Genomic DNA, 17,206 nt, shown 5'->3' on the forward strand with positions numbered 1-17,206 from the left:
TGGAATAAATGATGGATCTCTTTAGTTTTTAATAAAAATAAATAAATAAATAAATAAATAAATAAATGTAACTACCTACCCACTATTAAAGTGGCTGGATATTTTTCTCCAATGGTTGCAGTCATGGTTCATTTTGCATCTTGAGATATTAAAGGTTAGCTGGGAGATGAATTACTGAGTAGGTCCATACTTGGCTTCATCTCTCAGGAGTTAGGATTCAATTTTATCAGCTAAAGGACTGTTCTGTGGTGGAAACCAGAGGATATCCCCAGTCACAGTGGTAATGGGAGCCAACTTGTTAATAGGAGTACTGGATGACTTGTGCAACATGCAGCATGTATACAAAAATAGAAAAAGATTGAGAACATTGACAGAAATTCATGGCATATATGCATGTATAAATTCTCCTAGTTATACGTGTGGGTCACATAATGGAAAGAACATCCTTCCCATGGCTAGACATTTACAGCTGGAGATTTGTCACTAGTATCTCTACCGATGGTGACATTTTAATTACATTTACCATACTGGGAAGGGAAACCTTCAGGCTCACTTATATGAGAAGTACAGGTGAAATATGCACTGTATGAGTTAATAAGGGCATACAAGAGGTGAGCTGCACTTGATGTCAAGTAAAAGATGGAAGTCAAAAAATAAATAAGTACAACAGCCATCTTTAATAAACTCTATGTAATTCACTGTCTCTGCTGCAATACGCTATAGTATTCACAAATGGTAGGGTAGGCTCAACTTCTGTTGCTCCAGCATCTGACCAATAAGAACAATAATAATGAAGTAATGAGATAAACCATATTAATCATGAGTGGATAGTCTTTGGTGAACTGGCTGGAGCAGCTGGGTTAAGCATTAAATGAAAGACTGCAGGTTCCTACTGGAACACAGAGATCTACAGTTGTGATTATCAAAACAGAGACAAAGCCCAGCCATGAAAAGTGTACACCAAGTCTGAGACTGCAGTGCCTTAAGAGTTCTCTCCTTAATCTGAGATACAGCATTCTTGGAGTTTGCATTTTCCATACAATCAATAACAAACTTGCTGTTATTCAAATATATCACTAGATCCAAAAAAGGCATTACACATGCCACTGTGATAAAAGGTGAAGTCAATAACCTCTTAACTGTCGAAATGTCCTTAATAATCAAATAATTCTGATGATGGGACACAACATATAAATTGATTTAAATGCCGGCTGCCTGTTTTGTACTTAATGAAAACATTCTTTGTCACACAAAAATGTGTTACCATGTTTTGGCCAATATTCAAAAGAACAATTAATCTACATATGCTCGAAGCAGAACTCAAGCAATGATTACCTGACAGGCTTCAAACAAAGACGAAAACGTCAGCCAAAAGACTGCATGCTTCTTCAAGGTTATGATTTTTTTAAATTAAATCAAGCTAATTACTTAGTATTCCTAGTTCTACAGCTATAATGAATATGTTTTACCTTGTCATATTTGTAACACAAGTTTCATTGTATGCAAATAATACTTGCAAGCAGAGCAGACAGATAACTATGACCTACTACTCACTGTATACAATCCCCCCCCACACACACACACAAACACACACATTTGGGAGATCTATTCTTGCTGAGTTAAATATTGATAAGGATTCATAAAGGTTACCACAAAGTGTACACTATATGTACACTTAGTGTAATCTTTCTGAGTGACTAGAAAGCACAAAAAATGTGATAAAAATTTTATTGAATAGATATCATGTATACTAAGTGTAGGCTTTAATGACTCTGGCCCCTAGTCCGAGATGCCATTTCTTGGAATATTGCCTTTTCTCTGAGGTATGTTGATCTCAGAGTTGGTATATAGAAGTTTGGGGGGTGTCCAATTACACAGGGGTTACAAAAAAGTTTTAAGGAGAAAAGTGATTTTCAAGTTGCTCTTCTCCTGTGTTTTCAGTCTTTTTTTTTTTTTTTTTTTTTGGCTTTCTGGCACTTGGCATTTTGAGTGCCAATGTTTCAATACAGAGCCAGTTTCCTGCTTCCAGGTCTGCTTAAGAGATCGTCTTGTATATAATTCTAGACTAGGTTTCATTTACCACCTGAGAGCTACTGACACAGTACTCAAACTTTCCATTTTCATCAGCAGTTTAATCATTAAGATCATTTCCTTGTGTCATACAATTCTTTCACACCTCTACTTCTACCATATATGTCTTCCTTAATTCTATTAGCTTCTATTCTTGGCAACCAACAGTTACATATCATTTGTATAGATACTTGTAGTTATTGTTTTACACTTTATTTCGCTGTCCCTTTGCCTGTTTTCCTTTGGCTGTAGTATAACGCTTCTCATCGAGCCTTGTTTCATCTTGAAGACAGAATCATATCATATTGGGCTTTAAAGATAACTGAAGAGCATGCAATAGTGCAACAATGGTAGAAATCTGTACAAAACAGCTTTGTACCTTTTAAAACAGATACAAAAATGGGTTCATTGCTATAGCTTTCATATGGAATCTGTTAGACAAAATGACGATTTTCTGAAGTGTTGCACTTTCCAAATATACTATGTTCAGCCAAAAAAAAATAATAATTCCACACACACATTCATTATTTTCTTAATTTGGTGGAGCTGTCATAACTCACATTATGGAGTTAATAAAAGAACAGCTAACTTTCCCTAAATGTGGTGTTTTCAACCTCCTTGTTACTTGCCACAAAATCGAAACTTATTTTCTGAAGCAGATTTCTTAATGTAGGTAATAGTCCTGCTCATGTAACTAATATAAATTACAGTTAAGTAAAAGTAATAACTTCAGTAAGTTATAGTATAATATGTAAACATTTTGCTTGTTTATTTATAAGCCATTTTAAATAATTTCAATGGATACTTCTCATGTCTGCAGAAAATGTATTTTCCTTACCAGTAAATTATCTTTGCTACTGTGCACTAGTTATGTTTCTTATGAAGCACAATCATCTATACTCCACATTTCATTTCAAAATGATCAGATTAAAATACATTTGACCCTATGTGATAACATGGTGGCTTCAGATTTAGATGAGATTACTTTATTCATACAAGGCATCATGGGTTGATCTCATAAACATAAAAGTCAGGAGTTGCTTCTAATTCTGATTGGTATTTACAAAGGATTTTCCTTCAGGTCTTTTGAATCACCATGTCCTCTAAAATGCACAATGAATTACAAAATGTAGTGAATAAACACATATATGCTGTGTTTAATATAATGGTAAAGTTTAGTGACAGAAGGGTTAAATCAGTGAGGAGACTGCAAAATTTAAAAGGTGGTAGTTTGGACCTGTCATTATGTTTAGTAGATTTCACAGCAGACAGACATATTTAGGTAGCACAGTGATGCAGTAGATATTTGACACCAACTGTTTGTTTTGCTTCTTTGGCTCCCAGCAGGGGTAGGTTATGCACATGGCCCCTGTCAGTAAGAGGGTTTCTGCTCCATACAACAGGTTACTGCCACATCCAAAAGACACACCAGCTAGATAAAGTCACATTGCATTAAATTGTCAATGGGCGTGCAAACCATACTTCTCAACTGCCAAGATTTTTGTAGAAAGTTCAGATTGTTGCCTCATATTTTTGGTCCGTTACTCATAATATTTGTGTTTCTATGGCAAATCACTGAGAATCAAAGTCACTAAATAATGACAGCCATTTGAGATTCAAATCTCATATTCTTCAGAAAATGCATGAACTGTTATTCTAACAAATTTCTAGGTTTATAAATGCAATATTTAGAATTTGTCCCTGGTTTTGGCCCTTGTCCCCGTATTATTTTTAGCTTTTTCCAGACTTCTTGTGTGTAGACTGAGGTTGAAAACTATGGTGTATAAAGTATGCATGTATGTGTGCCTTCTGCTACACTGTTGTCACATCATGGATGTTTTGTTTGCTTTATACACATTGTTTGCTAGAAGGCCCAGTAGCTTCTCCAAAGCATTGAACAGGATAATGCAGGTATTGCTGAATAAACGAATGAAGCACATATACAATATTATACATTTAGATAATCACAGTATGGTAATAAATCTGTACAGGCAGATAAACTAAAAGTAGAACTCAATTAGTTTTAAATAAAGAACATGTTAGTTGTTCCAGCCTCCCCCCCTCGAACAAACCACTCTAAACACACAAAGCCATTTGACGACCTTTATTGAATATTATCATAACATGAACTTCAAACATATAAACAACATCAGTTGCCTTCATCCACAACGATCCTCAGGGCAGCATAACAACTCACCCTGCTCGATTACACCTCAGGGCAGTGTACATGCTCACCCTGAAACTTCCTCCACCAAGGGAGCGTACCTGCCCACCCTCCCACACAAATAATAGGCAGCGTACCTACTCACCTTCCACCACACAAAACCATTGGCCACATCAAACCACATCCTTAGATGGGAAACAGAAGAGGACAATCCTGTCCCTCTTCTCCGCCACCAGCCTGATCCCAGGTTGTTCCCCCTCCTAAACCTTAACCTGCAGCATCTCTTGTAAAAACACCTTGAGATGCAAGTTAAACAAATCCAAACCAAATTCATTCAGATTAACTCGATCCGTATGATACCAATCTACCTCTCCTTGCCCAAAGTCTCCATGTTGAATGATATGTATCCCCGAGTTTCTAGGCTGCCTCTCCAATGTAAGGTTAACAAACCTCCTAGCCCTTTCAATTGCTTTATAACTGTACGCCTTCTTCCAACACAATCGAGAAATCAACTCAGACCACACACTTTGCATACCCGGGTACCCATTCTGTAGTCTCCTCAAATTCTGCAAAATAATCTCCACTAAATGCTTCTTAGCCAAAATACCCATGTCATTACCTCCCAAATGAATTATTATTATATCAGGACACCCTATCCGTGATTTAGCCTTCTGAAATTCGAACATCAGCCTATCACAACGCATACCCCTAAACCCATGCTAAAACACAGAGCATCCTAAATAAGATAAACCCAAATTCCTTCCATCCTCCCTGATTAAAGCACGCTTCTCAGCCCAGTGGATATACGGTTGGCCCAAAATGAGTACAAACTTCCCTAAAAGAAAAAAATGATAATAATCACAAACACTACTATCTAATATAAGAAAAAAAGGCATTTGAGGACCACCTGCCCATTCTTTTAATAACCTCAGTTGAACTACCCTGTCTAGCCAAACCCAAAGCCCTCCCAATTCTAAAAGAATGAGCTGAAAACTTCTCAGCCAGAAATCTCTTGCAACCCAAAATCCTCCTAATTAAAGTAATAAACCTACTACTGGAAACTACCCTGCCATCTTTCGAACAAAACACCAACCTCTCTGAACACCACACCTCCTACTCCTAAATTCTGTAGTCCAAGTTACTGGGCAAAGGCAAAGGTTCCTGTCTGCTTTGAGCACCACCATACATCCCCTACCCAACTGATCCATCTTGCTTTTCTGTATTGCGATGGTGACCTCCCTCTTGGTCACTAGAACATCCTTCCAACATATGGAACCTAACAATTCCGATACCCTGAAAGCACCAAAATATAACCATGTGCATAGAGTGCCCCACATAAAATAATCCAGCGACCCACCATGTAATAATTCTAAACCTAGTCACAAAATCTTCAATATTCCCATTGTAATTGGCAACCGTGTATCCCTACGCTCCACCATCACCCTCCCCCACCTTCTCAACATACGGCCTAATGTCCATGACTTCGTAAAATCTTGCAACCCCCCCAACTTTGCAAAATTGCTAATAGCCACTAGATCCACTTTAACTGTCTGCAAAGCCTTACCCTTCTCCCAAGCACTAGCCACATATCTTAACAATAATTCATCTGACCATACCCTTTCCTCATCTGGCAATCGCAAAACAAATTGATTAAATCAAAAAGAGCCCTACTGTATGCTTTCTTCGTAGAAGCAGCTCAGGAATTCTGCACCAGATGCCTGACTATCCTGTCCCAAGATTCCACACCTCCTCCAGCAGTGTTTTCAGCACCTCGACCGCCCCTGGAGCCAACCCGCGAAACCTGCAAAACTGAAAGCGGGACAAACTACCAGCAATATCATTCTTAACACCAGGCACATGTACCGCTGTAAAAGAAAAATTTATTAACAGGCTCTGCAATACCAACTTCTGCAAAATCCTCAACAGCAATTCTGCCCTAGCTGTCTTCTTTTGTAACACCTTCACCACAGCCATATTATCACAATGAAAAACTACCCGCTTTTTTCCTCAACTGCTCCTTCCACACCACCAAAGCTGCCCATATTGGCATCAGTTCTAAAAAAGCGACATCATGCCTCCATTCCACATTCCAATTTGGAGGCCATTGTGCTGCAAACCATCTTTCTCCAAAGTAAGCCCCCATGCTAATACCCCCTGCTGCATGCATAAACAACTGAAGTTCTTCCTAACACACCCTATCCAATTGCCAAAAGGAAATCCCATTAAATTGTTGCACAAAACCATCCCACAACTTCAAATCCTCCCACACTAGCCTGGTTACCCTAACCCAATGATGTTTGCTCCTATCCCCTTTTAGCATATAAGCTAATGCCCTGCAAAACATCCACCCCACATATACCACTCAAGTTCAGAAGACCCAACAGTTCCATGACTGAACCAACCTGAATCTTATTCTTGTCCAACACCCCCCGTATAGCTGACCGCAGCCTCTCTATCATATCCTTGCTCTGCATCTACCATTAACCCCAGGAACTCCAACGCTCTTGCTAGACTTTCCATCTCATGCTGTGCCAAAGGCACACACAATTCCTCACACATACTGGTAAATTCCTGCAACCCCTGTTGAGCCCTCACCCTCCCTTCCCCTACTAACAAGAAATCATCCAAATAATGCACCACCTTCTGCGTTCCCACCCTCTGATTCCAAATCCAATGTAAAAAGGGTAGTAAATTTCTCAAATGCTGCACATGTCACAGAACAACCCATCAGCATGACAGTTCTTTCACCGTCCCCGGAATGTGTGGAGTTAAAATAACCGCTCTATAGTCCTGTCCCAGAGCCTGAGTAGCTAACTAGTCCCCTGGCCGCAGACCAAAATTTGATCCTACCTCCGAGCCAGTCAAGCTGTCCTTAGGGCCCAGGTCCACTCCAGCCATCTGTCCGCCCACATACCTGGCTGCATGTACCAACCCACTTAGCACTCTGACACCGTTTCTCCCCATCAAACAAAACCTCATCAACCGCCTGCACCTCACCATCCTCACCATCTAGTTCCCCAACCATTGGTAAAATAATATCATTACTTGCACCTTCGCCTTGCGAAGGTACTGGGAACAGGAGGCTCCACTGTAACTGTCTGCTTCTCCACCTGTTGCCTTTTCCCCCGGCCTGGAGTCTTCATCACAGGGTGCCATCTCTTCCTGCCTGAAGCTTGATCTGGTTCCGCCTCGGACCTCGTCGCATCCTGGAATAATTCTTCCGCTTTGGCTACAATAGCCTGCCTTCGTTGTCGTAATTCTGGTAAATTAGCCATACCTTCTCTCCCCACCATCCAAGGCCTACCTGCATCCACAATACCTACAGGTCATCTGGACGTAAGATAGCTGTTACTGCACACCAACTCACGCCAAATGTAACTACTTCCTTTAGCTCCCTACACTTAAACCCATCCTGAATACCACCCTTGCCTTACCTCACTTCCTTAACTACTCCAGTCCCCCTTAAATACCTACATTGCCATGACTCTAATGATTAGCCAATCCCTTAATCACTAGCCTACCCCCCCCCCCCCCCCACACACACACACACACACACACACTTTACTCGTGAGTCCAGGACAACTTTGTTTGTCCCAAACTGCATTTATGAGGTAATATAGAGTTTTTCATATTTTTCCTAATGTATGAAAGTTGCTATTATTCAGACCAAGGCAGACCATGAAAGGTAACTACAGTTGTGGTTATGCACATCACAGAAAACACAGAATGCAAGGGGACCTGGCTTCAAATACCAGAAGAGAGGACTTCTTGTGTGTGTGTGTGTGTGTGTGTGTGTGTGTGTGTGTGTGTGTGTGTGTGTGTGTGTGTGTGTGTGTGTGTGTCTGTGTGCTTCTCTGTATGCATATATGATTTGACCTTATAAGTCACAACGTTGTCGGTTTGCCAGATGAAGAAAAGAACTTTTAAAGGTAAAGAGGATCCTTGTTGGTCAAAATACAATAATAATTGTATGGAAAGTCTGAGATCATGGATTCAAATGTCACACAAGAGCCAATATTTTCCTTTCATACTCCAGGATTTAAAATAATGCCAAACAAAGGAGTGCTACTATGTGTATATGTGTGTGTGTGTCTGTGTAAAATCTGACCTTATAGCACAGAAAGTTAAGGTTGTGATCTACTAAAACCCTTCATCATGCATTCCTGTGTTTCTTTCACTTAACCCTCATTCACATACAGTGTACCTCAAAGCAAGTTAGATAACTTGACATCTATCATGTTTAATTTCAGCAAAGTGAATACTCTGGCCATTGGGCCTATCATATTAATAAATGTATGCAAAAAAAATGTCTAACATTACTAAACACAATAAGCCCTTACACAATGGCTTTTTTTTTTACCAATGAAGGAGAACACACTGAAACAAAGCACAAGAAACAGTAATTCATTACTCCACTGACAGCTGATAATGTAGAATCTACTGAAACACTACGTGTCCTTGTTTATAAAAACAGTGGTCCTCACAGAAATGTCAGGATCAGCAATTTGCTATCATGAAGTTCAACAGATTTTCTTCCTGATAATAATTTATTTCTCTTTAACTGAAAGCTTATAACCATTTCCTAAACCACAGATTCTCACTGCTTCATGATTCTTTTCATTCAAAATTTAAGGGATAATAACAGGTCTGAAGACCTTGTCATATGTTGCAACAAATTTCACAGACAGTGTTCTGCAAAAATAGTTTGCACTGTGATCTTTTGCATTACTTTAGACTTTCAAAGAATTATATGGGGCTGTCGGTTTAATCATGAAAATCTGAATAAAAAATGTATTGGTAAGACAGCTATCCTTACAGAAGATTCAGCAAATAGAGATAGAGTTCTGTTGTTTTAGTTGATAAATCAAATAAATGGGCTGATAAATAGAAGCAAATGAACACGCTGTAAAAATACATGATACTAAACAATAGAGAATTAGTTGATTCTACAGGCTACGAAGAGAGTAATAAGTGTGGAGAGTAAATCAAACAATGATTACCTGTGTAATAGTCAATATATTTTACTGTAGGAGATATGAAAATGTTCTCACAGTGACATCATGGCAAATGTATAAACAAACAGGAATATTTTGCTGGCTTCAAGTTTTTTTCTCCCTTTAGTTTTCAGTCATAATGCCTCTACTTGATTAAAAAAAAAAACACTGTCACTGTTGTATACACAGAATAACACTGTGGGATTTGTTATCCGGTTCGGATAGTGAAGGCCCTTGTCTGCACGTCCTCTCTTGTGTCCTTGTAGATCCTCTCTGTGTATTTCCAGGCTAGTGTGTGTGTTTGTGCATTTGTGCATGTGTACCGTGTGTGTGTGTGTGCATCTCAGTGTGCATCTACCCATCCTGCATTCATTTCTCCGCCTTGCTTCTATCGAGTGCCATGATAAGCCAAGCCTCCCCTCTTGCCTGATTTTTTAATTCACTTTTTTATTTTGGTAATCCCTCTTTCCATGAATCTCCTTCCCATCTCTCAGTTTGGTTGTTTCAATAATCCAGGTCAAGGGCAATGTTTTTTCTGATTAGTTGTCTCATAGATGGAGGTGAGGGTTGAGCTACAAACAGCAGTGTTCTCATCCTGAGAGGGTCATGTTTTTTTTTCTGCTAGTCATATATTCCTCTGCCAGTGTCATGAATAATGAGGAGTGACAGAGCATATGCTCTGCTCCAAGGAATTAAAGCTGCAATGCTTGCTCAGCTCTCTCCTTGACCTCCCCAAAAGCATAGCTACAATGTGACACAGTGGCAGCCATCCTGGTAGCAATGTATTAGGGGGTATGATCTGCAGATCCATTTTTATTAATTGTTTTAAAAATTTTGCTCCTCACGTGTCCTCTATAAGAAACTAGAAAATGTGGACTTGCCAGATTGGAGAAGAGACTTTTTTAGTTTTGCTCAAACTTGGGGAGTGGCACTGGGAGTCACATGAGCCAGCTATGGTTCTGCCCCTCTACAAACAGAAGTGCTTCCATTCTCCAGCCTCTGTATGCAGTCAATGAACTGCTCTAGAATTCTTCCTTCACTGAAGAATTGGCTTGCATATTTTCATTGCTTGTGCCACTTACAGTTTGAGCCACTGAATGAACTCGGGTCTTTTGGAGATGAGTAAAGCTTTATCCCTTTATGCCACTTGTGCAAACTGGCCTCTTTACACTAAGTTGCATTAAGTGTGCAAAGAAAGACTTGCTTAATGAAGTAAAAGGGAAGCCACAGGAAAATAATGCTGCTCATAAATGACATGAAATCATGAATATTTACACTGCTATCAGAGGTAGCAGGGTTGTAGATCACTTGCTGAAAATTAAAAATAAAACATAAATCTGTTTTATACAGCTAATAAACCATAGCTGCTAAGTGTGCATAAATGCTAAGTTTGATTTTACCATCACTTAACATAACTGAAAAAAAAACAAGCCCTTATAACAAAAAAATATTTAATCATAAGGGGTTTTAGTGAGAGAATAGGCCCAGCTACCAACCTTCTAATAACAGGCTCACCTGGTGTAGTACCTAAAGGAAAAACATTTTTTTCAATTAATACTGAGGCTGTCGCCCAGAAAATAGAAGATACCATTTTATTTTCTGCTTCTAATGATTTAAATACCTTCTCTCTTACAAAGAAAAGCATTGCATTAAAATACAAGGAGGTCCTGACTTGCCCAAACTGAATTTTGCTGCTAAAGATTTCCAATAGCATTGTCAACGATAATCTATATCACTCTACTAATATAACAGGAAGGGTGATATTTGAGTAGAGCTATGAAAACTTTGTTTGAACTCAAAATACACTTTATCCTGTGCAGAGTACTGAAGTACGAGACAAGGTGAATACCATATAAATTATTATATTTCCACAAACAAGAGACCATTCACATTGTTTCAGCTGTACTGTGTTAATGCAGAAAGGATAACTAATAAACGATGTACAGTCAATGCATGATGGCTCATGGTTCAGTAATGAATAGTGTTAAATTAAAATTTCTGGTTGTAATGTCACACAAAAAGACAATCATTCTGGAACGTTTTGAGAGAATTTGAAGGTGTAATGGGCACTGCAGACATATTTTTCTTTCACAGTTTATGTCAGCTTTGTAGAACATATTTTATGTAATTTACACATTAAATGCATAAATAACATTAACACAATATGATAATCCTGACCTTCCTGGCTCTTCTTACTGTAAGGACAACATTGAAGTCATAATCCATCCATCCATCCATCCATCCATCCATCCATACATCCATCCACAAAACCTTTCTTCCCATTTTTGGACATGGGATTAGGTGTCACTTTAACAGTGACAATCATTTATAGGCAAGGTTTTACACCTCTGGGTAACTAGCTCTGCTTTAGTAGTTCTTCCATACCACACACTTGTGCACACACACACACACACACACACTCTCCTATGGCCAATCTGGAGTATCTATTCCACCTATTGCATGTCTTTGGAATATGGGAGGAAACTGGAGCACCCGGATGAAACCCACACAAACACAACGAGGACATGCAGACTCTGCACAGAAAGCACCCCAGCTGAGAATCAAACCAGGAAACCTCTTGCTGTGAGGTGACAACATTATCTGCTGCCTAATCAAGTTATAATAACCAGTCATATACTACAGTTCATACTAAGCCATTACAGGTGATGATAGTAATGTTTAGAACCAAGGAAATGAAACATCATAAAATGGAATCATACAGAGAAATGACTGATTTTATATATATATATATATATATATATATATATATACATACACACACACATACACACAGACACATTCATATATAAACTATATATATATATATATATATATATATATATATATATATATATATATATACATGAGTTCATGTCAGTACACCGACAAGTCGGGATATCGACATTCACTCCACCGACACATGAAATAATCGAAACATAAACACGGACATTTAACAGGTAAGAGTTTTAATTTCGCTAATCATGCCTACCATGTTTTAGTAAGTGTGGCAGTGTTATGCATGTGTGGTAGGCATGATTAGTGAAATGTAAACCTCTTACCTGTTAAATGTCCGTGTTTGCGGTTTCGATTATTTCATGTGTCGGTGGAGTGAATGTCGATATCCCGACTTGTCGGTGTACTGACATGAACCCATATACATATATATATATATATATATATATATATATATATATGTATATATACACAGACACACATATATATATATATATATATATATACACACACACACAGACACACATTATATATATATATATATATATATATATATATAGAGAGAGAGAGAGAGAGATATGCATATATAGAGAGAGATATTATATATATATTTTTTCTGCATGGCACGTACTTAGTATGGTATGGTGAATTGTTGAATGATTTCATCTTGTAAAGCCAAAAGAACTGTAACATGCACTTCACACAGAAGTATAACATACACGGTCCAGATAAGGATGGTGGGACTCAGCTAAACAATAAAATATGGGACTGTATACTGTCATTATGTGTTCCTGCAAAGGGCCACTGGATCGTGGTCCATGAATGTTAACATAAGGCATGGGATAGATTATTATGAGATACCACAAAAAGAAAACAAAACAAAAAAATCATCATACTGCGTGTGCTAAGTCACAACAAAGAAATAAAAATTAAGTTAGTAAAGCATGTTAAAGATTACCATGATGCAGATGCACATGATATGATAATAAAAAAAGTAATATTTCGGTTTTTCCCATGTAGGAGTCACCACAGCAGAACTCCAGTCCACTAATGATTGGCAGTGGATTTTTACTGTGCCGAGGTGCCAGCCCGATGCCCAACCTTCAAGGAAGGCACACCCATTCATGCATACACCTACCTGCATGTCGTTAAAATCACTCGACCATGGGGAGGACATGCAGACTCCACACAGAAGGCACTCCAGCCGACAATCGAACCGGAGAACCTCTTGCTGTGAGAGGACAACGCTAACCGCTGTACCACCACGGCCTATGCACATGATATGATAATCTAAGTCTTAATACAACTGAGTAGAATGGATGAACAGTAGAGAACAGTATAAAGCATGTGACATGTTTGCTTGTCTTTTACTGATAGTGATGTTGAAGTAAAAAAATAATATATGGTTACAGCTGTCTTCTGTGAAGCACATGTGTGTGATGCTACCAGGCTCTTGTAACTATTGAATGAGAAAGTATTAGTATGAAAGCTGATTCGGGTGAGCTCTTGTTATCCAAAGAAGATGAGTGTTTTAGGGTTAGATAAGTGGATGTATTGTGTGTGTGTGTGTGTTTTAGGGTTAGATAAGTGGATGTATTGTGTGTGTGTGTGTGTTTTAGGGTTAGATAAGTGGATGTATTGTGTGTGTTTTAGGGTTAGATAAGTGGATGTATTGTGTGTGTTTTAGGGTTAGATAAGTGGATGTATTGTGTGTGTGTGTTTTAGGGTTAGATAACTGGATGTATTGTGTGTGTGTGTGTGTGTTTTAGGGTTAGATAAGTGGATGTAGTGTGTGTGTGTGTTTTAGGGTTAGATAAATGGATGTATTTTGTGTGTGTGTGTGTGTGTGTGTGTGTGTGTGTGTGTGTGTGTGTGTATGTGTGTTTTAGGGTTAGATTAGTGGATGCATTTTGTGTGTGTGTGTTTTAGGGTTAGATAAGTGGATGTGTTTTGTGTGTGTGTGTGTGTGTATTTTAGGGTTAGATAAGTGGATGTATTGTGTGTGTGTGTTTTAGGGTTAAATAAGTGGATGTATTGTTTGTGTGTGTTTTTTAGATAAGTGGATGTATTGTGTGTGTGTGTGTGTGTGTGTGTGTGTGTGTGTTTTAGGGTTAGATAAGTGGATGTATTGTGTGTGTGTGTGTTTTAGGGTTAGATAAGTGGATGTATTGTGTGTGTTTTAGGGTTAGATAAGTGGATGTATTGTGTGTGTTTTAGGGTTAGATAAGTGGATGTATTGCGTGTGTATTTTAGGGTTAGATAAGTGGATATAGTGTGTGTGTTTTAGGGTTAGATAAGTGGATATAGTGTGTGTGTTTTAGGGTTAGATAAGTGGATGTATTGTGTGTGTTTTAGGGTTAGATAAGTGGATGTATTGCATGTGTATTTTAGGGTTAGATAAGTGGATGCATTGTGTGTGTTTTAGGGTTAGATAAGTGGATGTAGTGTGTGTGTTTTAGGGTTAGATAAGTGGATATAGTGTGTGTGTTTTAGGGTTAGATAAGTGGATGTATTGTGTGTGTTTTAGGGTTAGATAAGTGGATATAGTGTGTGTGTTTTAGGGTTAGATAAGTGGATGTAGTGTGTGTGTTTTAGGGTTAGATAAGTGGATATAGTGTGTGTGTTTTAGGGTTAGATAAGTGGATATACTGTGTGTGTTTTAGGGCTAGATAAGTGGATGTAGTGTGTGTGTGTGTGTTCAGAGTCCAAGCTGTCATTTATAATATAGTGTTATAAGAAGGGCTTTCCTAAGGTAAGCTGCATGCCTGGACTAGGGACAGGGGCAGGATTAGCACATATTACTAAGGTGGAGCAGGGGCAATATAAATCACCATCACATCAATCCACTTATTGCCTAATTCTGTACATGGTGGGGGTGTCATTTCAATACAGACCACCACCTAGAGCCAGTGCTCATACCACCAGGTTACATACCCACGAGCATCCAGTACAAGAGACTGAAAGTATTACAGAGTGAAGATATTCGCTTGGCTGTGTCTTTCTGGTCATTTATACTGAATGGTTTGGCTGTAGGACCTGTTTACCCTTTGTACTGGATGGTATTTGGGATATTTTACTAGTACCCTAATGTTTATGGGCAACAGGCTTTAAGTTCATTCTTTCTAAAATGAAGCCAAATGATCTACTTATGCTGTACCGATGTGGTTAGTAAAAAGACTGAAACATGCATGACTACAGCAGGTGGAGGGGTTGGCTTTAATGTCCCAAATGTATACATAAAGACTTAACAACTAAAAAGGAAGAAGTCATGGGCATTCAAAAGTCATATAGCTGAAACACTAATGTTCTTTTTGGGTCATTTGCATATATGCCATGGGCCTCCATTATAGGAAGTTTAAGGTATTACATAATGAAGATTCTGGCCTGGATCTTTCTTGCAGTTTTTACTGAATGGTTTGACTGTGACAGTTTTACCCCTTTGTTTGCATATTAGTATATGACACATAGTCAAACACAAAAAAATACAGTAAAGACCCCATACCTCCTGATAATTATATATATCATCTGAAATAATGCATTACAGTGGGAGAAAGGGGAACCACCTACCCCACTGTACTGTGACCTCACTCAGGAAAAAAGGCGGTAATATGGGATCACATCCATCAATATATGCATGCAGTGTGTTTGGTCTTGTGTTTTCCCGGTTGACATCTGGAAGTGCAAGGTTGTTTATGCGAATGTCTGGTGTAGTGGGTAGATGTTGGGATGTGTACTTGGTCGTATCAATTAAGTGGGTTTTATATTAGGGTGTATGTTTGTGTCTGTGAATGTTTGAAAGTTAATGTTAGAGTAAGGGTTAGAGAAGAGGACAGTTTTAGTGGTGTGTGTGTGTGTGTGTGTGTGTGTGTGTGTGTGTGTGTGTGTGTGTGTGTGTGTGTGTGTTTGCAGATTAGTGAAAGCAGTGAAAGGAATAAATTTAGTGTGTGTGAGATTGTGTGCACTTTAAGATTAGGGTAAGGGTTAGTTAAGAGGATAGTTTTAGTGGGTGTTTGTGAGAGACTACCTTTGTTTTGTAATAGGGTTACAGAAAAACTTTTTTTAAGTTATTGTGTAAGGCTAGGGTTTATATGCACTACTAAGGTAGTATGGTGGCATAGATGCGAGACTAGACTCTTTCATGGATCTGAATTTAGCATTTAAAGCATACTTGTACTATTTTTCTATGATTATAAATCATATATTTAAAACAAGGAATAAATGCTGCATTATGTACACATTTGTGTAATTTATTCGCTGATCATAAACCTTATTTAAGACAAAGAATCCATGCTACATTAACTAAAGACATAGCAAAACAATCACTATGTTACGATCTTCACACACAGCTGACTACTAAATTACAGATTTCATTCTTCTGAAATAGGATTCCTACACTGGTGATTAAAAACATGCATTACACTTGAAAAAGCAGAAAAATCCAAGCTCATTAAAATTAAATTTGATCCACCCATATAAAGGTTACTATAGACATTGCTTTCTAGAATGCAACCTCATAGCTTAATAAACGTTGAAACATTTCTTATAAAATTCTTTGACAGTGATATTCTTAAATGAACGAATTCAGACATATTTGAAATACATTAAGTATTAATACAATTATGAAATGCATAGAAAAATACCACCAATCAGTCAATAAATTTCTCATGGCTTAGTTTACTGCTCTATATGAGTTCTATTTTATTTTAGTTATTTCAATCAAAATCAGACTTAACAGATGAATCTATCTGTATAATGGCATATGACAAAAGTAAACATTTGTATGTAGTTACTTTGATACTTTTATACCGATTTTTTGACTTAGCAGCTCTCAGAACTGGTGAACAAATAAAATGTTCAATCTGCTCACTTTATTTTGGAAAATTAATATCATAGTTATTTCAACACTGGTAATCCAATAATATAAATAAACTCCTACCACAATTTTTTTAATGCTTGTGTAGGCTCATTTAGTATAACTTTGTGCAAAACCATAGCATCCTGCTAAACCTTTCCAACAGAAATCATGTTATAAAACGGACAGGAAAAATATGCATGCTAATTGGAGAAAACAATGTGTGTACATTCTAAACACAGTTCAACAAGTTGTAGCTGTTGGAAGAAAAAAAAAAACTGTAGCCTATCAGCAAACTTCCTCCCTCCAAAAAAATCATACAGAGCAAAGAAAACACAAAGTAATACCACATACATTTTTTTTTTTTTCAAAATGACTTTAAACTCAAAGAAA

This window comes from Protopterus annectens, chromosome 15.part0 (genome assembly GCF_019279795.1).
Source record: "Protopterus annectens isolate FY-2018-M chromosome 15.part0, PAN1.0, whole genome shotgun sequence".
NCBI classification, from domain to species: Eukaryota; Metazoa; Chordata; order Ceratodontiformes; family Protopteridae; genus Protopterus; species Protopterus annectens.